At 36.9% G+C, this 24,220-nt stretch overlaps 1 protein-coding gene and 1 long non-coding RNA gene across 2 annotated transcripts in view; both read right to left on the reverse strand.

Annotated features, from left to right (window-relative positions):
• The window catches only part of LOC309627594 (uncharacterized protein), a 694,978-nt gene that overhangs the window by 126,864 nt on the left and 543,894 nt on the right, over positions 1-24,220 (reverse strand). The gene's annotated exons all lie outside the window — the stretch shown is intronic.
• LOC309627618 lies at positions 1,562-22,916 on the reverse strand. The gene is made up of 2 exons (XR_014243860.1): positions 18,681-22,916; positions 1,562-18,640 (listed from the first exon to the last, which is right to left on the reverse strand). It is a non-coding gene; the product is annotated as an uncharacterized lncRNA (long non-coding RNA).

Consider the following 24,220-nt stretch of genomic DNA (forward strand, 5'->3'; position numbering starts at 1 on the left):
GACAAAAGAGTAAATAAAATGATCTGAGAGCCCACATGTACATTTGCCCATTCCCAGCTCCCACGTTGACATCTGTGGGATGGGTGCAATGCATTGCAGACTTCCTCAATAGAAACCGGGGTACGATAGTATACTGATGGAAATTTTTGACACCCAAAATACTTTATCATAAAGGAATATTGGCTAAAGAGCTGGCAGTAGTCAAATTTTGTGACTTTTGGGGACTTATTAAGAAACCTAGGTATGTACTCGATGGCTTTAGAGGGCTATCAAAAGCCCTCTGGGCAAAGACTATGCCCATTTAGAAGCTGTGAAGAATATATATTTACATAAATCTTACTGTGGCAATGTTTTACTGATATTCAGAATTATAATGAGAACCAGCTTAACTCTTGCCAGTCAATGTCAGAAGCTACGGGATAGGAATGTGGGAGGGAGTGTGTTGGGGGTAGGGTGGTGGAGACTAAACAGATATCCTCCAAAGTACGTTTTGTGGAACACAAACTATACAGACACTCTCTCTCTCTTTGCAAAATATCTCTTTGATCAAAAAAGTTTAGGAAACACTGCATATATATACACACACACACACACACACACACACACACACACACACACACATAAAACCTCCCTGGAGATTAAAAATTCACATTAGCCTATAGTAAGTACACACACGCCAATACACATAGTAAAGGCTCTGAAAACTCCCCCAAAGCATAGCATTTGCCAAACATTTCTGCCTGCTGATTTCACTGGCATATTTGAAAACATTGCTATAGAAGAATATGTTTTGATCTGTGGGAGACGTTTAAGACTTTGAGTAAACAAAATGCAGGAAAAGGTACAAACTTTCAGCTATAAGATGAATAAGGTCTGCGGATCTAGTGCAAAACATGGTGACTATAGTTGATATTGTATCACTGAAATTTGATGAGTGAGTAGAACTTGAAAGTTCTCACCAAAAAAAAAAAAAAGATCAATATGTGAGGTGATGGATGTATAAATTAACTAAGTGGGGAATCCTTTCACAATGTATACAGATATCAGATCACCATGATGTACACTTTAAATATCTTTAAATATCAATTTTATTTATTAGTTATACCTCAATAAAGCTGGGGGGAAATGCAGGGCAAAATGGAGTACACAGGTAAGAAATCACCTTACTCTAGAGGAGAGCTCTTTATTTGTTTCAGCCCAATATTGCAAATGTAAATGCCTGAAAAATTCTGCACACTAAGGACTTTAGAACTACCTTTTGTGTCTCCTCTCTGAGTGGTCCTCAATCCTGACTGCATATGAGAATTGCCCGGGATCTTTTTAAACATCAAAAAAGAGTCTGACTTAATTGATTTGGGCTGGAACCTAAGCATCAGCATTGATGAAAAGTTTTCATGTGACTCCAGTGCTGTCTGGTTGAGAAACACAAATTTTAAAATGTTTGTGAAATCTATTTTGAGACCAATGACAATGTTTAGCTTATAACTAAAGGCTTTTGATCAGCCCAGCAGGCTGTGGCGTGGCCTTGTATAAGAGGTATTTGTAATTGATGTCGGCTTGGAAATCCTCTCATTCAATGCTAGCTCACCATCAGCCTCATTCTCTGCCCTCCCATTCTGTTTCCTTTTGCTTTAATACTTTAGCCCTCTTGTTACGCTCTCTCCTTCAGTTCCCCCCCGCCCATCTCCTCCTGCCTTTTAGAAAGGAGGTTTCTCTGTTGTCCCCTCTCCTGGCTGTGAGGAATCACTCACAGATGAAAACAGCTTTGGTGGTCATGCAGCTGAGGATAATTGGATCTGGTATCACCCACCTTCTAAATGCATACAGGCCAACATAAGCTGCTTCCTTCTTAGCTACAGCAAGAAGCCAAAAATAGGAGCAATTATCATGGTTGAAAATCTCACACTGCTACACCGGGAACAAGTGGCCCCTCCTACCCTCACAGCGTCTACCACCTTTTATGGGCAATTTGTTTTCCTCCTAATTGGACATTCAGGTGGTGTATAACCACCCAGGGTTCTCTCTTTATGTATGCAGGTTATTTGTTTCAAATATACATGTAAAGTTTGCACCAGCATCCAACTTTCTTTTATTATTGTTGTCAAAGGATAGCTTACTTTTTTTCCTCCGTGCAACAACCGTATTTAATGAAATTGTGAATTTGAGCGTCAACTCCCAACAACAGGAAATGTGGAACTAGTGTTTCTCTCTCTCTCTGTTTCCTTTTCTTTCTGTGGAGTGTGTGGTGGGCAGGCATGCCGGGTAGGGAGTGTGAACTACTGACGCAGGAGGGAATCCTGAGAGAATAATTTTTCACTTTTCCCAAAGAGTTCTGCAAACATGAAACATTAAAAAAAAAAAAGCTAATATCTATTAAATGCATATGTGAGAAGGAGGAACTGAGGGACCTGAGGAAGGGGAGAGCGCAAGGGGGTGAAGTCTGAAAGGAGGAGAGGGGGAGAAGGACGGCACTTAGGATAAAACACTGTGAGCTCAGTTGCCTTCATCTAGAATTCTGTTAGTAAATAACTTTACAAGTGCTCTTTTCTTATGCTCGAAGCCTAGAGACTGACAATTTTGCTCAAATCCCGATAAAGTGATTTATTTAAAAGTGCTTGTTTCCAGAAAATCCACAAAATGGAGTCAAATAGTCTTCTCTACTCCCACCATCAATTTTTGTTATCTGTACCAGCAAGGGAGTGATGTTTATGCTTTTTTTTCTTTCTTTCTGTCTCTACTATGTAAAGAAGAAATCTGTTTTTTATCAAGCGCTCTACTTTTTAAAAAATATCGTAATATAAAACCTCCAAATATATAAACTGAGATAACTTCTTTAAATGAGAAAATCATCTGTATAAAGGAAAATTAATCATCTTGCCAGACTGAACCCCCAAACTTAAGGGGTTGAAAGTATATAATCCTCTGTCCTTACATCTGAGAAGAACTAACAGGACCGACATACTTCAGAACAGGATGTCAGGAATCTCTTCAATTTCTGAACCAACAAAACGAGCTCAGGCTAGTTTTCTACACCTCTTTCACATATTGAAAAGGCACTGCTTTCTTTCCACACATTCACACCAGGTTGCCCACACCGTGTTTTCATCATTCTTTTAATATTCGGTACTGATCTTGGGTGGCCTCGGTCTGCAACAGCTTCAAGCAGGGTCTCAGTTCCTGGCCAGAGATTGAGTTCTGGTCACGGCAATGAGAGCGCTGAATCCCAGCCACTAGACCAGCGGTCAGTGACAAGGCCCTGGCCCTACGGCTTTGCAGAAAAAGAATTCCCACAAAGACGGAAAGCAGTGAAACAAGTAAAGTATATATTAGGAGAACAAAGAAGTACAGTACATGTGGACAGACACACGGGCGGGCTCAGAGAGAGAGAACAGTCGTGTCCTCCTGGCAGTTTAAATCACTTATACGGGGCACTTCTTCCGTGTTTCCTTTGACCAATCATTTTGATTTGCCTGGTTCAGAGTCCGTATTTGGTGCATCTCAGGATCTTCCCGTGTGTGTGCGCGCATCTCTTAGCCAAGATGGAGTCTACCGAAGAGGCCTATGGGTAGTGAGCCTCAGCTGGCATCAGTTAGCATCACTTTCCTTTTGACCTCCAAGGAGCCTTTCTGCGCATGTGTAGTTGGGGAGGTCTCCTGACTTCAAGAATGAGAACTATGTGGTCTCTTATCTTCTATCTGGGCGGGGCCCAGCCTCCTCTCTCAATTGTCCTGTTATTCCCTTCTTGGGGTATTGGTCCACACGGAACAAACTCAAACCATTTGCCCTGGGGGCCCATCTGTCTCCTGCCTCAGTACTTTGTTCAATTAGCATGCAAAACCACTTTCTGTATCTAAGAAAATTCTGCCAAACACCCTATCATGACAGATCAAATGAGAAGAGGTTCTGAAACCAAGGCTCCCTGGGTCCCGGCAGACAAGGAGAGAAATTGGTCCTCAGTGAGAGGGATCCTGGGTAAAGCTGTGGAAGGTAACAGCTTCCTCAGACAGCACTCCCCACCTCAGCAAAGTACATGAACTAGATGTTTTACTCCTTCTAAGACTTGGGAGCTTTAAGCACCTATTTTATTGAACTGATGAGATACAGTGAGCTAACATAAGGGAATGACTATAATGTCATTTGGAGCAGAGCGGACCTTTGAAAGAGCACCACATGAGTCCACGCCCAAATGGAGACCTGCCATGATTTTCATTCTCACCGAATCCTGACCTAGAACTCCTCTCCGTGTCAATCAGACTCCATCTTCTTATGATCTCTCAAAAAGAAATCATAAGCATAATATATCCTCCCTTTATTTTCCCCCTTCCTTCTAACTGGTCTTCACCGGGCTATAAGGAATTCAGTTACTCAGGGTTGCTCATCCATCACTTTTGCTGCATGTGAGAAGCATGGCCATGAGGGGAAAGACAATAAACCACAGTTTATTAATTTCCCCATTTTTCACTGCTCAGAAACTATGATGACAGAATATCAAATAAAACTTCTACAATGCAATCTTCTACTTGAATCAAGTCCAGGTGTCCAGATATCACCACATCAGCCCCTCACCAGCCTGTTCCTGTTGATAGTTCATGCTCCATCATCAGAGAGAGCAATGGACCTGAAACACCATAGTATCCCCCATGAAGTCATGCTTACTGGCCAAACTGCATGAGGCCAAGTTATGGAGGCTCTAAAATAGACAGGAACATCAAGAAATATTAACCGATTGAAGGCTCTTGGGCAGGGAAGTAACAAGATAAAACTTGCTTTTGAGTGAATAACCTGGCAGTCATATGTAAATTATGACAAAACGGAAGATACTGGTCTAAGAGACAAGAACTATAGAATTTATAGTATTGCAGGTATAAATGAAAATGGAGAATGGAGAAAGAAGAGAGGGTGAATTAGGATGATTTTAAGGGAAAAACTACTTTGAGAAATTAAGATCTGACAGGATCTAAATAATAAAAGACATAAATACTTCTAAATTGACTTCTGTCTTCTAAAGAAAGAAGACCTTCAAGACTGGGAGAATTTTCTTGCCAGAAAGAGAGAAGTTTAAAAGAACCGTTTGCTCGAAAGATGAATTTGATTTTGGACATGCTGAGTTCAAAGTAAAGTCAAGATATACAAGTAAATGAATCCAACAGGTGCCTGGTGACTCTGAAGTGACACTTTAGTGAGAAGGTAGGGCTGGAGGTGGGCATGGAGGAGATAAAATGTAGAGGTGACATATGAAGCTGTGAGTGGATGAGGTGTCCCAAGAGTGAGTGTGGAGGGAGTTTCAAAGGGTAGAGATGCCAGAAGAGGAGGAAAAAGGAATTTGGATGCAATGAAAAGTAAGAGCGTAGAATTAGGCAGGTCAGAAGAAGAGAGACTCGAAGGGAAAGACAGATGGGATGGGTGCAGAGCAGCAGCATGGTAGTTACAGAATCTAGACTTTGGTTCTGGGTCTGCGATTACGAACTCTCACAGACCTTCTCTGAGCCAAATTCTTTGTAGGCAAAATAAGCAATTAAGATGAGATCAGCATTTCCCACAAGTTGTTCCACATAAGATTTTAAATCCTACACAAAGAAAAGTGCCCAGTGTCCAAATACACTTGAGAAATGCTTATTTAAAACACTGTTCAGTAGATTTTGCCTATTGCAGGATTTATTATAATTTTTACAATTCTAATATGCATCATGAATCTCCGAGATGGGAGATACAGTTTGCAATGTTTCCTTATTTGACAAAAAGAACGTGTGTGTATGTGTGTGTTTGTGTGTGTATACAAGCAGTATCTCAAAGAATAGTATCAGTGGAACTACAGAAAATACTAGCCTAGAAGATTTCTAATGACACTCCCAGCTCCAGAATTTTATGAATCTGTCAGACATATAATCTGATTCTTGAAAAACTTTATCTATTTAACAATAATAAAGACACAGTAATGTCAATGCCATCATTAAATGTCGCCTTTAAGTCCAGAGATGTACACTTATTATTTAAAACTCTGTTTCTGATCCGTATTTATCAGTGGTATTCTGTACTGTCAAAAATGACATGTTAATACAGTTCTCCAAAAGAATTATGTTCTCACAAATTTGCAGCTTATTTATCACATGAAAGATTTTTATTAGGTGAGGTGATAGATGTTAACCAACACTACTCTGGTAGTCATTTCACAATCTATAAGTATGCCAAATAATCATGTTGTACACCTTAAACTTACACAGTGCTCTATGGCAACAATATCTCAATAAACAGGGGGGGGGATATTTTTGTGCCTTTGCACACTGGATAAAGAATCCAGGTTTTGTCCCTCAAAACAGAGGGATCCTAAGAACTATAAGTTATATAGTATTTAAAATTAAGAGAAAAGAAGCATTTATACAGAATTCATGATATGCTTATCTCTGGCTCTGACTCTGAAAACAAACCAACTCACCAGCCTTGCCTAACTACCACATTCAGCACAAGTTCTTTCACTTTGTCTGCTCCCGTTCCTACTGACTGCTCACTGGTGTTCAAAAATGGTCTCACTCGTGGATGGAACTGAAGGTTTTCTTGGTCTGACCCTGCCTGCCCACTCTGTTGACCAATCCTGACAACATGGCCCAAGTCAAAGTGACAGTTTCACTGAAGTGTGATCTTTCAACCTTCATTCAGAGATTTATTAACTTGATTTTTAAACAAATTTTAGGTGCCTAGGAAAAAGATCAAAGGATACTAGATAAATGCTAATCATGAAACTATTAATATTTCCTATCTCTACCACTATTATTCTTTTTTTAATTGAAGTATAGTTTTATGTACAATAATATATTAGTTTCAGGTATATTACATAAGTGATTTGACATTCGCATACATTGCAAAATGATCACCATAAGTTTAGTAACCATCTATCCCTAAAGTTATTGCAATATTATTGACCAAATGCCTTATGCTGTATATTACATCTCTGTACCACTATTTTTCTTATTTCCATTATACATGTGTATTTATTTTTTATTAAGAAATCTCTTAAAGCTTTGTTACTTGGCTCTCCAGCACTCAAAAGATTATAACAAATAGAATGAAGGTCTGGGAGGTGGGACTAGAAATTTAGAGTCAGTTACTCTGACAGCAATGAAGTGACAATTAACAGGCTGACATTAAGAGAGGTGACAGAAAAAGGCACACACTGAGATCTATTACTACATAGGAATGGATGCCCATTCAAAATGATGAACATGGGTAATCAGGAAAAGGTTAAATATAGTGCTATACCTTGTGTGTTAAACAGCATGGAAATGCACAATATAGTTTATAAAAACTTAATTCAGAATAATAGAAAATAAATAGATAAGATGGTTTGGCACACAAAGGGGTAAGCTTGAGTGGTTAGGAAAATGACAGTGTATGAAATACGTCTTCCTTTGTTGCTGGATAAAGAGACGTCAATATAGTTTCACATGAGTATGTACTAAACAGCATTACATATGGTCAGATATTTTCTACTGTTTGGTTTTTACTAAAATGTTACTGTTAAAGTCTGTCAACTTTAATTTGCTAAAAGGGAAAATCATCAAAGACACATTTTTAATTATTTGACTGTACAAATTCCAAACAGGGAAAATGGTGCCCTTGGCCATGATGGTACAGAAGTCTATGACAACAGGTAGGCTATCTGGCTGTCTCCTAAGAGGACCCACTGGCCATGGCATCCACTTAGTGCACTATTTCCTAAACTTTTCTAACAAAGATGTAGAAAAGAGTAGACACATTTTATTAGGAAATCTGGGGAAATCTTACTTTTCTTAATTCTAAACTTACAACATTTTAATCACTTTGAACTTCAAATGAGACTCTGACTTTTCAGAAGGTTATTATGATTATAGCTTTCCTCCTTCAGGTTAGAAAACCTGAACCAATTGCCAGTCTTAAATTAACTCTATAAATTTTATTTCAATAAATAACTCAAATATCAGTATTTCCTGATAGAAGATATATTTTTTCTTTCACAAAAAGCACATGATAGAAAACATTGCCAATTTCTGCGTTGGCCCTTTTAAATGATAGCTTGCTCAATGGCAGGGTATTTTCGAAATTAGATAGAATAATGCCATCGTATAAAAGTGATTCTATATTCAATTACAACACCTTTTGGACAAATGTATCAGAAACATTAAACTCTAGGGACACTTTCATTTTCCTTGTGGGTCAAAGCATCTCCGAGTATCTTTAGACCTTAATGTAGTAGCTGCAGCATACACACAAACGTAGGTAGAGAAGTACCCTCGCTTCAACACTTCACAAATTAAAGCAAAGCTGGTCCCAAATTTTTAACAAAACCCAAACTATACTTCTCTCTAGTTTAAAGGAGCCTGAGAATATGAAGAGTTCCTTTCAGCTTTCCCCCAAATAGGAAAAGTTTATAATAGAGAAAGTGATGAATGACAATCGTCACTTATAGATTTCTTGGTAAGTGGTCATTCCTCCCTAATTTTTCTAGTATAACATGATTATCAGCCTGTTTCCTGACAGTGAACTGCCAGCTTAGGCCATGTTTGTCCTTTTTGGAGAAGAGGGGTATAAACAATGAAAACTTTCACATATAAACAGTTTACTTCTCAAAGAAAGCCAAGTGAGCATGCATTACAAGAGCACATAATCATTAGCAGTGTCTTTGTTAGAAGAGAAAAAAAAAACCTTGAAAATTGGAGTAAAGAGGGTTTACAATTTGAACTGACACCTGGCATCTCAGAGTTACAAAGGACAGAGAGCAAAGCAGTATTTGAGAAAAGTACACTAAAAGATCCTAAGGCTCTACTAATGCTTAAAATCCAAAGTAATTATCTCATATTTAAACCGAGAAACAAAAACACCCTATGTGTAGCAGCATCTTCCCGGTTTTCTGAAAATTTGAGATGAGCTTTGTCCTCTATTTTCTTCCTACAAACATTTTAAAGCCTTCATAATCTTTCCTTTGCCCTACCGTCCTCCATGAGCTATGCTTTTCGTGCTTAAATAAGTATTCCGCTTTGCTATCTGGACATGGACTTTTGAGTATGAATGACCTACTCTATTGGTAGATTAAGTCCAACATCTCATTTAGGGGAAAATTACACAGCATTCAAGAACTTAACTGAGTGAAAATTATTTTTAATGCACACTCTATTTTTTTTCAAAATGGCACATATAATCCTCATTGTAAATAGATTACATAAAAAGAAAAATATTGTTTCTAAAATCTCATTTTCTTTGGGCTCAGAAAAAAAAATATTTGTACGTTCCCATATTATGCTCAACTTTCTTCAAATAACTTTTGATAGTCTGAAATTTAGTTTTTGTTATAGCAAGAAGAATATTCTACCACTAAACTCAGAAACTATTTTACATTTATTTAACTACACACTAGTTAAATAAAGAAAGAAAACATGTATCTTTCTGCCCAAAGCATAGCACGTAAAGCATATGCATTTCTTTTAGATTAGAGTCATCATGCATGGTTGTCTACCCAATGACCAGAGTCAAGTCATACAGGTAAACAGTGGTAAATGACTCCATTGATTCACAAGACACATGAGGAAATTTTCCACTGGACTGGTGTTGAGTAGTGTGTATACAGGTCAATGGAATACCTTTTCTTGCTCTTTGGTCTACCAGTCTGTTGGCCCAAGTCTTTCTTGATTATTAGACACTGATCCCATTATGCCTTCAAATCCTATCATCAGCCACATATTCCAACATTCAGATTTCCTCTCTCTGGATCTGTATTTCCAGTTCTGCAAAATATACAATCTCAGCTCACTAATATTTTCCTTTATAATTAATCAACTGATATAGAGGAAGTGAGAGAACTGAGTCAGAAACAGAGATGATGCTCATGTAATACAGTAGATAAGGGTTTTAACTCCAGTCAGACTACCTAGTTTTACATTCCAGTTGTATTGTTTGCTCTTCGTAGGGCCCTGGATGTGATCACAGCACCTACTTCATAAGGTTAATGTGTGGATGAAATGAATGATGTATAAAAATATTTGACACTGCTCCTGACACTGCCCAATAATGCTGTAATTATAATTAACAAGGCAAAGTTGTCATATGTTAGTTAGAATGGAGCTAATAATAATTCCAAAATTCTATCAGGTGAATATTCTGATTTCTTAAATCCTGAAGCCTTACTAGAGAAGATATCTGAGTTGGTCCTCCTATAAATTTTCTTTAATTCAGTTCAACAGCAATATAATAATTGAGCATTTACTATTCTCACTACTGTGATAGATGATAGAGAATAAAAGGAGAGGGAGGAGGGGTAAAAGGACAAGAACTAACATTCATTAAACGTTAAGTTAGGTGTCAGGCATTATGCTCAGTATACGTCTTAGCCAAGTATATCGAAAAGTCACCAAGCTGGCAAGTGGTAAAGCTAAGAGTTGAACCTGAGTTCTTCTGATGCCAGCCTGTATTCTTTAGTGAGAAAGGCAAACAAATAAGCAACTATCCATAAGACAGTGTAGAGTGTATTACGTACTATGGGAGACTGAGGAAAGAGTCATGAATTCCAACTCGGCAGAATTAGATCAGACAATATAGAAGAGGTGGCACTGAGTTTATTAAAACTAGGGAAAAATAACAAAATGTAATAAAATATTCAATATTTATTAAGTGATTACTATGTGTACTATTCTAATGTTTTATCCATGCAATGTATAGATAAGGGTAAAAGAATGTATTTTGGCAGAAAGATCAGACTCTACCCAGAGTCAAGATGGCAGATGGAAGGAACTTCATAGTCCTGTGTACTCAGTGTTTGTGTGCACAGGGAAACGACAGTGATAAAACTAGAAATGCAGGTTAAGGCCAGTTTGGGGAGAACTCTCTGGATGCCATGCTAAAAAAAAATTAGGTTTTATCCTAGAGAAAAAAAAATTAGAGTCAGGTTAGGTTTTTAGCAAAAGAGTCACATTAATCATATCTGACTTTTTAGAAAAATAATTAAGTTAGAAAGGTTAAAAAATGACTTGGAGTTGGTGGCTCCAGAATAAACAAAAACAGAAATAAATTAAAAACTAAAACACAGCAAGATTACTCAAATAGTTCAAATACGAAATGGAAGAAGTTTGAACTTTCAAACTGGGAGTATGAATGAATCTGGGAGGGGTGGATATAATAGGCCTTCTAAAAACAGAACTGACAGAACTTGATGGATTAATGGATACCAGTAGTAAAGACAAGAGAGAGGTCTTCAAGATATTCAGGTCATACTGCCAGTAAGTAATGTGTCTGTAGTTCCAGAGAGAGAACAGAGCGAGAAACAATGATAGATGATGCAGAGATGATAGGTCATTGGTAGACAGATGACTAGAGTTCATAGTACTTCCACATATATTTATGAGGCAAATTGTAAGTATACATAATGTATGCATGATTTTCATCTCCTATATAAAAATGTGTGTGAGTTCAGGCCACCAGATTAAAGGAAGGAAACAAGATCTCTCATGGAGAGAGAATATGAAGTAACAAGAGAAAGCTAAAGATGGACATTTGGGAAATTGGCTCCACATAAGGGACAGATGCAAGAAAAGGAAGCACTACAGGAGATAAGGACATTAAAACAGAGAAGTCAAAAAAGCGGGCAGGAGACACAGCAAGGAAGAAAGTAACAGTATCCCGAGGAAAGTGACTTGCAGAAAGCAGAAGCATCCATCGGTACCAAACACTACAGAGAGATTAATCAGGGTAATGAGCAAGAAGAAACCATTGATCAGGCAATTAGATAATCTCTGCTGCATTATTAGCCTTTTGGAAACGGTGGGGTGAGGGTGAGGATCGATGGAAAGTGAAGCAGGACAAGCAAAAGTTCAAATGTTTATGAAAGAGCTGGCAGTGAAGAACTGGATTAGCTTGAGAGAAAGGATTTTTCATTTTTTTTTTTAAAGATGAGAATAGACTTCTTTTTTAATGTCTAAAAGGAAAGAAGCAAAAGGAAAAGGGACATATTTTTGAATATCCTAGACAGAGAGTGACAGACAGAGCAAGATTTGGGGGGAAATGAAACAGGCCTTGATGAAGAGCACAGCAAGGGAGAGCTCAGGAAAGAATATGACAACTCGGTTATGAGGCAGAAAAGAAAGGTAAAAATACTGGGCTGGGGGAAGACAAGAGTTTCTTTCAAGCCATTGATGAGAGAAGTTGACGGGTTTTAACAATGTGTGTGTGTGTGCACGCGCAGTGTAAGTTTAATCATTTTGCTTCCTCTACAGCAAAGACTGAGATGAGGTCATTTGTTAAGAGGAAAAATCAAGTTGGGATAGAGATTTGAAGGAGGAAATAACGTTTGAAATGTCCGCTTTGAGAGACAGAGAAACTAGTTGACTAGAGATTGCTGAACAATCCGCAGGCTCAGTTTCAAAAGCTGACATTCTAAATAGCAGAGGTGAGTTTTTTTCTCCTTCAGCAGCCCCTAATTCTAAAGGAAGAGAAGGATTCAGTTGTTTCGGGGTGAGCATTGTCTCCTGCCTGCGGGGAACAGCGAAAGGATAAAAGAACTAAGAATAGTTTTAAGACAGTTCTTAAAATAGTTGAGCCAGGAATCTAAGTTTAGTTTACAGGTCAGAGACCAGGAGGAAGGAGGGTGAATAACAGTGATGATGAAAGTGATGGTGGCAAACACTGTTTAGCTCTTCCTGTGTACCTGGCAGTGTTCTATGTATTTTACATATATTAATCCTTTTACTCTATATAAGGTCACGTCCTGCATGCAAAAAACAGGTTTATTTCCTAACCAGAGGTACATGCCACATCACACCCCCATTTTTAGTATGTTTTATTTGTAAATGCATTTCTGTATAACACATCATTTCCAAGACACATGGGCAATTTGTTTTCACTTTTCTAACTCACATTCTAGATGGCTCCAGTTTAGCACGGGAATATTTAGCTCATTTTCCAAACATCACATTAATGCATGATTTAGGAAGTAAACAAGAGTTGAAAATAAAATCCTCTTGGATATTCTGTTGTTTTAAAATCTGAAGGGTTCACTATCCTTTAAATCTGTAATCACTAAAAATAAATCCATTGTCACTAAATCACATGTAACTCTACAGAAACCACACAATGCAAAGTTCTCCAAAGAATAATTATCATTACATGTGACTATGAAACAATAATAGTACATTACAAGGCCACTTACACATGCATGCTATTTTATCTGACATTACTGAAGTCTTTATTTTCTTGCTTAGAGTTGAGGTTATAGCAAATCCAATCACGGTAATAAAATTACCAGAGGTGAAAAAGCAGTTCTCTAGTATGTTAAAATGACATGAATATTCAACAAGATGTATAAACGAGGAGATATATTTGGATTAAAGCTGGCCTACTAGGCACATCTATCATAAAAAATTTAAAACCCTCAAATAATCTTTAAATTGATCAATTTTAACATGATCTATTACAACCACAAGGCTACAAATATAATCTCTATATGTCTGATTATATAATTAATATTAGTAAATATAATACATTTCTTTTAAAAGTTTTACATCTCATTGAAATCACAGAGAAAATTTACTTAGTATATTTATGATCATTTATACAATTTTGAATATCTATAACATTTCTGTTTCTACTGATCTTTTCTTCTTTCCCAAAATATCACATATTTTAAATTTTAAAGAAAATGTGCCTGCTTTTATTATTATTTTAAGATATTTTCCTCCATAGTAGCCTTTCCTATTCCCTTTGCTCCTTTGTGAGACCTCTTTTTAACCTTAATTCTATCTGTAGTGTCTTTGGTTCCTTCTATTTTTGTATTTTGAAAATATTGGGAGCCTCATCTTTTAATTTGCATCTAGCCTTCCTGCATAAGATTAAATTTAAAACTTTCCTTGTAACAACATCTGATCTTTAATAAATGATGTTATAGTTTCTAATGTGTTATGTTGATTATTATTTTAATAGCACTTTAATTTTTGTGGAATTTCCCTCTCCTCTTTAAACACTGAGAAACTAGAATGAGCACAGGAGATTAAATAACTTGTTCAGAGTCACAGATCAAGTAGAAGATTGTAGACTGTAACAAAGATCTCCTGATACTCAGAATCTTACCCCATGAATCAAACACAAAGAGAGGGCTGTACCCAAAACCTCCCATCCCCATTCCCCAAATCCTCCGTCTACTTAAGGTTAATTTTTTTAATCTATTTAGGATGGCATTTGTAAATTGTCAGAAGCTTGAGTAGTCACTGTACAAAAAGCCTTTGTGTATAAACATCTCCGAAGCAGGCAAATGATAGATAACACAATGAGCATTTTTTATCTTCCCAGCTTCAGCCTTTTGCTAGCTTATAAATTTTTAGAGGGGACCTATAATGCTATTGAATTGATGACAGCAACAGACAAGAATTTAGAGACAGGAAGATTCCTTCAGACAGACATTCACCAGACAAACTGATAGCACTTAAGAGTTTAAGTGACAACTCTTCTCTAAAATCCCTAGAACAAAACCTCAAAAAAGCCATCAGATCTCATAGCATCAGGTGTGAACTGAATCACAATTCATCCCTTGGATTAAATCATATCACCCTATAAGCTTCTATGTTAACAAATCGTATAGTATATGGCTATACTTCTTTTCCTCTGAAAAGATTAAGCAAAATCTTTTCTCTTATTTTCATTTACCTTTGATTGAAAAACAGCTGGCTGCCAAGAGGAATTTTCCATTAGATGTTCACCATAAGAAGTGTCTCTACTTTTATGTCAATTAAAATATAATTTTTCTTTTGACAATAACTTGGACATATATACATATTTAATTGAAATATTAATAAATCATGTATCATTCAAGGAAAAATTCAAAAATTCATTCAAGTGTCTTTGTTCTTTTTTTCATTTTAATTTTTTAAAAATTTTATACAAATTTTTAATGTTACTTTCCATTTATAGTTATTACCAAAGATGTTCTTAATAACACCAAGGTAGTTTTTTAATCCACAGCTATTCTGACTTTTAAAGACTGAAGAAAGGACTGTTTGCTGTGTCGAAAACTATCGACGGTCAGCAACCAGGTGTCCAGAGTTCCAGCTCTGTCATAAGCCACACTGAAGGCCTTGTACAAGTTGCTTTTGCTCTCTGAGCCACAGTTTCCTCATTTTTAACACTGACAGGATAGAGCTAGGTGATTTTCAGACCCTTTTGAGTCCTATATTGTACATACAGATACAACAAATTCCTAAATACTCATATATTCGTATATTAGCTATGGAAGAGGGAATTGCCTCAGTGCTCACCTGGCCTGGTGGATGGCCGGACTGCCTGCTAAAGCACCTCTGGCCAGATGGGAGTTTTATGTGAAACTGATGCAGTCTTTCTCTTGATTCAAAAGACTCACAGGATTTCTGGAACCTCTTCAAAACAACCTTTACCAAACACATTTCGATGAGTTATGTCTACACTGATCAGAAACATATGGATTGAATTTTCCCAGGGTTTAAAAATTAAATGAAAAGAGCATAACAAAATGAATTCTGAATTTTTCCAAAGCTAAAAAATTAAATCATGTAAGATACAAGAAGCCACTGAGTTCTTCCCACTCTAATGCTGGGTCCTTATTAGAGTGGCTCCTTTGCTATCCATCCTATGTTATTTCTTTTTTCTCAAACGATGATTAGGCGATTGAGCATTCAGTTAGTTTTACTTTTTTGTTATATCGGCTGGCGTTTGAGGAAAATCAGGCTGAAATTCATGAGCCCCACATGCCTAGAGAGAGCAGTTATTACCAGTACTCCTTTAGGTCAGATGGCCTCACTAACATTTGTCAGTAGCCTTAAAAATGTGCCCTTAACTAAAGAAGAAATCAAGTCAAAGAGGAGGGATAAACAAGATCACTATCAACAGATGAATGACTCCTAGTGCACTCTTTCACAAAAGAGAATCAGGATATGAAGGATGGTGGGATACAATGATGCAATGTCTAGTGTTGAATCATTCAGTACAGTAGCTGCCAGACACATGTGGCTACTTACATTTAAATTTAAATTAATTTAAATTAAATTAAAAATTCAGTTCATCAGTTGCAAAAGCCACATCTCAAGTTCTCAATAGACACACGTGGTAGATAACTGCTCTACTGGACAGTGCAGATGTAAAACATCTCCATCATCACAGAAACCTCTCTTGGCCAGTGTTGGCCCAGTATAATGCCTGGCATGTAATGGATGCCCTATGAAAATTAAAGAAAATAATTATAAACTAATAAAGACATTTTGAATAGCTAAGATTAACTGAGTAAAGTTTGTTTTCAAAGAAAATTTCCTTTTTCTGAAACTTTTTGCGCTATCTTTATATACTATGCCGGAAGAATCACTACCCTAATCAGTTGATATAATTGAAGTGGTTTCTATCAATTGCTATAAAACATCAGTTCAGCTATATTTTTTCTCAATTATCATTAATACTACCTTGTATTTGTATAAATTTAATTATATGAAACTATTTAGCACACAAAGCTTTGCATATTCATTTCAGCTTCACAGAACTCTGAAACTAAGGATTATCATCCCAGGGAAACATGTTGATGGCACCAAATGACATAGTTACACAGCTATATTCAAATTTAGAGGAATCAAGGGATTGTTTACAGTAGCACAACTAATAACAGAATGCATCCAGGGCTTAATCCCCCTTCTTCTGGCTTAAAGTCCAGAGCTCTTGACACTAAACCATGTAGCTCCTGAGCAGATCAATCAATCAAAGCATAATGTATATACTTAGATGAAGAAATATCTTTATAGTTCCTATATCATGTATTAGTATAAGCAAAGACATCAGTAATAAAATGACTAGAAAAAAAAGATGGATGCCTAGATGTTGATTTTGTAAACTTTAGCCTAAAATGCCAAGTCTGAAGTAATGCACTGTAAATTTGACACACTGGTCACATTGTACAATGCCAGGGATCACATGCACATTGTGGTCCACGTGGTCAGTGGCACACTTCACATCTCCAGGGGATTTCACTCACATCACCTACAATGCGCATCACTTTCTGAAGCTGGGCAACACCAGAACCCTACAACTTTGGCAAAATCAACCTTGACATTTAGTATCATATTCTTTTCACATCAAATGAAGCTGAATCTGCTGAGCTAAACTGAAGCATGTTGGGAACAGTGGTAAAAATATTCAGGGCTGTCATGCTATTTCTAAATGTTTTCTGACACTTCATTACTTAGCAGAGACTTTCAGGTGCCATATATATATATATGGAATTCTACACCTCTATAAGAGAAGCAATGCAGTATTGTACTCACTAGCACAGGTTTTGAAGTACGATTGTTTGGGTTCAAATTCAAATATAATCTTAAGCAAGTTACTTAATCTCTCTGGGTCTCATTTTCTTATCTATAAAATTGGGATAATAATATTGCTTTCCTCCAGATATAAATAAACACAGGTTAAGTATTAAGAATAGTGCCTAGCACATAATAAGGGCCTAATAAATATTGTATTTGTGGTGTTGTAGCAGTCATTATGATGTTGTTGAGAATGATGACTTGAAATCACCTACTGTAATAATTAATTTCCAAAGATGGCTCCCAATGAGCAATAAGCAATGAGCCTATTCACGCCTTTGTGTAATCTGCTTCCACATTGAATACTGGACTGACCTATGACTGCCTTCAACCAATAGAATGTGGTAGAAGTGACACACCATTCTAGTTTTGAACCTAGGCCTTAAAAAAGGCCTGACAGCTTCTTCTCATGCACTTTTGGGAGCCTTTGAGCCACCTTATATGAAGTTCTGCTAACCTGATAGAGAAAGCCATATAAAGAAACCATGCGGAAAGACCACAAAGGAAGAGTGAGACCAAGGAGACTCTATAAAGAAATAAAGAGGCCTAGCCATCTGATCATCCCATTTGAACACGACTTTCCAGTCAGCCCCCCCAAGGCACCAGAAGCCATCTTTGATGTTTTAGCCGTGGCCATCATTTGGTCACAGCCACACGAGTGACCCCAAGTGAAAACCAGCAGAAGAGTCATCCAGCTGAGCCTTCGTCAATCAACAGAAACATGAAAAATAATTAAATGTTGCTATTTTAAACCATCTCGTGGTTAAGTGGTTTGTTATGTAGCAACAAATAACCAGAGCACCTAATATTTAGTTATAAAACTACATATGAATCTTCAAAATCATTGTAATCAGAGATGCTATTTACATTTCTTTCTCCATTGTCTTCTACTTGATGATAGGTTCTTGTTTATTATATCTGTCATATCTACCTCATATCTAATTTTTCCTAACACAGACTGTTTGCTATGTTTAAGCAAAGTTACCCGACTTATCCTTCATATAACCTTTTTCTTCCAGTTTTACATCTTCTATCCACAGCATTTTCACTACCTGTGATATTCCCCTCTTTCTTAGAGGCCAGTCTATTTTCATTTTCTTCTTCCAGGAAGCCTTTCTCGACTTTACTTCTATTCTTCCTTGGCTCACATATGCACATTTTGTATCACATAAATGCACTGATATGTATTTATAGTAGATTGTCTATTTAGGATTAAGTCTCATTTGTGCCTCAATCTGATCTCCTGTTTGAAGAATAGCAGTATATATTTTTGTATCTTTATGAGGTATTTAGTATATCACACACTTAGGAATCTTAGTATTTATTTAGTTGTTTTCCCTAACAACTCTATACACAGACTGTCTCCCAGGGATGGACTAACATCACCAAGCTCTAGACACAGCTGACTGTAATACCAAAGTCAGTTCACTAACTTATAACAAGAATAGTGATTTTCAAAGCAACAACACTAGACAATGATTTCCTCACATTATGGTGGTTTCAACCTGTAGGCAGTCAACATGGGAAGCCAATTATAATCAAAAGTTTGCTTGATGAGGGTGGAATGTTACTTACATGATTTGATTGTATAATGGTATCCATCTAAGAGAGTCTCATGTATCCATATCCACAATAAGATTATACCCATTCCCTAGCCATGCAAGTCCTCAGGCCAGGCATACTCCTTCCTACACTGTGTTGAACAGATACTCCTTGACTGAATTTTCATTCATTCAAAAATATTTACTAAGCATCAACCATATGTCAGGCATTAGGGATAAAAAAAATGACCGAAGGAGACCAAAATCCTCATCCTAATGGACGTTACATTCTAGGAAAAGTTTCTGGCTTACTGCTAAGCTCTCTAAAATAAATTCTAAAAAACATACATTCATATGTATATAGCTATTGTTTTTCTACATTAGAAAATTTATATTTTACCTGGAATTTTGAACATATAAAGCCATCAAAATAAGCAAATACCTACTGAGGCTGAGAGTAAGAACTGGAGTTTGCCAGATGTATAAACAGACCACAGTTCTCACTGCAGGAGCGTAAAGCATTAAATCCTTGTATTAACAATAAGAATCACTATAGCCCTTTATTTCAAAAATGATTTAGAATTTTTAAACAAATCCTTGTATTAACAATAAGAATCATTATAGCCCTTTATTTCAAAAATCATTTAGAATTTTTAAACAAATCCGAAGCAACCATATAGCGCAGTCTATGTTCTCTGATACATCTTTTACACTAATGCTTATTTCTTTAAAAATTGCCAAAATATCTAGGTGAAAGGAGAATTTTATTTGGTACAACCTAATGTTATCCCACCGCTGTCAGTATAAGCCTCATCATCACCTAACAGAGAACAAATATGCTTTGCATCTGACTAACGCTAATAAGGTATCTAAGGGATTTTAAAAAATATTTAACTGGGTTTGGTAGAAATCCTCTCCACCACCACCTCCTACTCTCTGAAAGTATAAGTATTTAGCCTTGAGTAATATAGCTTGAATGACCTGAAAATGTCTATAAATACATTTTCCCTGCTTATCTAGGGCTCTCCTCTGTTCATTGGGATCAATGTTTAGATTGTTTCCAGAGAGGGGACAGCACCTTGTCAATGCCTGTAACATGTCAAAGGGTCATTAGAGCTTGAATCCACCATTGGAGCCTGGAAGGAATGCATTTACTTTTAACAGGCTGCAGTTTGGGCCAGTGAAAAATTAGTATGTCAAGGCATAGCCATTTAAGGAGGGTTAGTGTAAAGTTACTCCACCATTAGGCCTATTGGAGTGAAATGATCTGCACTTCAAGAAAACTCCAGAGCATTAATGGAAACGGGAAATGATGACAACAAGGTAAATAACAAAATACCACCTATGGTAGTAATGATGCTAAAATGAAAATGGTACTATGGAATTCAAAGGGTTTATAAATTTGAATCACTAGATATGGTTCCTAAAACTATTCCTCACTGTAACTTTATGCTGTTTTTCCCTAACAAAGACCTCTGTAACAGAGATACTTTATCAGCATGCTTATTAACACCTTGCATTTTCTATTTTATAAAAGTACAAGAAACGCTGTAGCTCATTTTATTTTTGTCTTGTTTAGACGCCTACTTATCAGTGTAAGCACATGACACATATCTCTTGGCTGAAAGTTTCTGCTACAAGTCTTAACTTGTGAAAAAATCTGAGCATTTATGATCAAATTCACTGACCTGGTCAAAGAGAAAGTTTATGTGTGGCTCAATTACACATTAGAAAGAGCATAAAATCAGGCATTTATTAGCTGTTTCTCATAGGACAGGTACTTAAATTCTGTTTCCTTATCTACTAAAATAAGTATAATAATACCATTTCAAAGGGTTGTTATCTGAGGGAAAGAGTGTGAAATGCCTCTAATGTTGCCAAATCCATAAAGGTTAGTTACATATTTATTATGAACTATATGAAAGAATAAGTCTTACTAGAAGAAGTGAAACTGAAGAAATTCACCAAGCATCCAAAATACTTAATATTAATCATCACCATCATGAAACTCAACCAGGCTTCCTCATAGGACTAAAAGGGTCACTATTCCACACTAAGTCATTTTCATTAAGTGCACAAGCTTCAGGGGGCTAAAAACCATTTGATTTAGCAATTCAAAGGCAAAAGTACAAGGATTTCCTTAAGGTATATATAAACATGGACTCAAGCCAGGAGCTCTGTAGGCCCCCAGGGCTGGCGCTTGCTTGCAGATGAACCCATCCTTTGGACAGAGAATGCAGTAAGGCAATACAGTTTGAGATTCAGTCTTCTGTGAAGTTCCTGATCATCAGGTTTATATAGCCAAAACAGTGTTTACAAAGGAGATTTCTGAACTGCAAGAAACTGGAGACAAGGCTAATACCCATTCTGGTTTGGTTTGAGAGCAGTTCTTTGCAAAATCATGGCTATGGGTTAAATGGTTTTCAAAGGGCAGAAAACTGAATGAATTTCATGCTCCTTTCTCTTCTATGATCTTTGTAATATATCATCTAAACCCCTACTGCTACAGTCCCTTCCTCATCACTTCAGTGGAAAGAAAACAACTCAGAATCGGGTGAATTATTCCTAAGAAAGCCAGACCTATGCAAAATCTAGTAAGAGGATTAGCAAGGACTTCATGCCTGCTGTGTTTTATTTATGCATGGTTCATAAAGGCACACTGCTGATTCCCATTTAGCTTGTTATCCACTCTAATACCATCATTTTTTTGCTACTGTTGCCTCACTCTGAAGTGTTCAGTCTCTGTCCATAGGATAGTTCTCTCCTCACAGGTGAATCATTCTTTATTGTCTCTATCAGACATCATTCAACTTGTCAAAGGCATTTTGAAATGCAATGCTCTTGCCCAGTATTTCACTTTCTAGGTGCAGTGAAATGCCTACAAAGATCTGCATAATTGACAAATAAAATTATCATCAACATCCACTGAATAAACATAAAATTTTTTACGGTATTGTACAGATTATAGTGGATAATATAAAGACGTATAATGAACTGTCCCCATTCAAACTGCGTGGGGAAGGCAGACATGCAGAAAAGACAATCAGAAGTACAAAGCAGTGTATAGAGTTCAAGAAAAGAGCACTCTGAGAAGGAGAAGTCAAGGTGGTTAACAGCCTGAAAGCAAGGTTAGGATGTTTTCGAGGGTAAAGAAGGGAAATTCAAATGACAAGGGCAAGGGAAACACTTTTAGCAAAGACACAGAAGACTTCTGGAGCCCATCTGGATCCTAAAGAGAGGACTAGGATGCCTGAAATCAAACCTTACCCAGAGTCTTAGAGAGAGAAAACTTAGGGAGATGGGCTTGCACCACACTATGGAGAACATTCCGTACTAGGTTAGGGCTGTCAAAAGTATTCAACGAGGTCGTATTGTATTGTGCTTAAAGTACAATCTGAAAAGATGAGTTCAAATCCAGGCATTGCTACTAACCCGCTATGAGTCCTTGGGAAAGTTACTTGCATTTATTTCTCCAGGTGTAAAGTGAGGATCTTATTAGCTCCCACTTACAGAGAATGTGTGAGTACACAAGACAGTTCATGACTTTTCATATGGGCTAGGGCCAGGCACTGTGGTGGCACTAAGTATATTGATGAACAAACAATGTTTGATCCTTGTCATCAGGGGTTTAGGGAAAGGACTTTGGATTTAAAACTCTGGATTAAAAGATATGCCATTCATTTGCATGTTTGGCTGGAATCTGAAGTGCTAAAATAGAAACATTATAGCTATAAGGGCACATTTTCTTTCTGCAGGATTTACTATAGATTGCTCAATAATTATTTATGTTCACCAAAGAAATGAGAAATAATTTATTGACTCATGTCTTAATTCTCCTGAGATTTAACAATTGATTATAACAACTTGGCAGTAAACCACCTCTCTCAAGGCCAAGGAAAACGCAGGCAACTCAAAATCATCTCTATGAGTCATTAATTAAGCAATAAAGATAATTAATGGAAAGAACACTGAGCTGAGGCCCAGTAGATGTAGTATAAGTAGTATAAGTCCTATTACTGCCATTATAACCTTGCAAGAATTACTCTATCTATTCATATGAATATATGAAACCAGAGGTCTCAAAAGTCCTCCTAGCTCACAAATTCCAGGATTTTACGATGTAACTCAAAGAGCTGGTCGTTCCAAACAATCTATTCTTGTAGAGAGTGTTATGCTCTCTTGAAGGTTAGCATAATTCCCAGTCATTTAGAGGACTGTACTTAATCACATAAAAGATACATACATAACACAGTATTTTTCCAGTGGTGTGTGGGATTCAGCCATTGCCAGAGCCTACTGCTAATTTTTTAGGAACATTAAAACCCAGTTGACATGGAGCTGTTAGGTTGGAATTGATCATGGTGGGAGAATTAATACCCTGGAAATTTGTAAATAATACAAAGTATGTTTTGCATTTTTGTTTGTTTGTCTTTTCTGGAGAGCCCGTTGTTAAACATTTATCAACATGTTAAGCACATTAAGTGGAATAAGTAAATCAATATTGTTAAGCAGCTAAGGTCTGTTTTGCAGTTTTTGAATCATGATTGGCTCTGTGCTAAAAATAGTAGGAATTGTTTCAAAGGGTAATTCAGAATTAAGTACATTTAAAACAAAGTGCAGCAAGATGTCAAAAATAACAAGAGAAAACTACTCTTCTAGTTTACCTTCTTCCTATTGTCCCAAGGTAATTTTGATTTGTATAAACGAAAGCTGCCAGGACGATATGCAGCCCATTTCTATATCCCAGCTGGAAATCACAGTCAAGACTGCTAGCTATTAATAGAGTGACTTGCCCTCAGTGAGATGTCCTAGGAAGTGGATTAGCTTTGCATTAAACATCATCAGGAATAAACAAGAAAACTCACTCTAGAAGCACTGCCAGCGGCTTAACATCAACCCACAGAAAGAGCTCAAGGCAAGCATTACTCCTAATAAATATCCTGATATTGAATCTAAGGGACTCTAAATTTGGTTTGCAAGATTGCCAACACATGTTACAATGCTTCCTGGGGCCCAGCACCACCACAGAATCATTCTAAAAGAAGCCAACAGTAGTGGGTGAGAGAAGAGCTTTAAATCTGGATTTAATTTCTCATAAATGAAATAAATGTGTCTTTGTAAGGTTTTCTGCATGCCTGTTGACAAAAGAAGAAACACTGCAGATTTACAGCGCTAGAAGACTGAAGTTCCAAGAGCCTTTGTTTGAGAAGAGTGAAATGTTCGAAGCTCATTCATTACAAAATCCTGCCAGAACACTCAAGATGATAATTAAAATTTGCATTGAAGAGGGTAACCAAGTACGATAATCCCGGGAAGATTTCATCTCTTGATTCTTTTTATTTTCCTCACTGC

Source organism: Balaenoptera borealis, assembly GCF_965194805.1.
Source record: "Balaenoptera borealis genome assembly, chromosome: 4".
Taxonomy (NCBI): domain Eukaryota; kingdom Metazoa; phylum Chordata; class Mammalia; order Artiodactyla; family Balaenopteridae; genus Balaenoptera; species Balaenoptera borealis.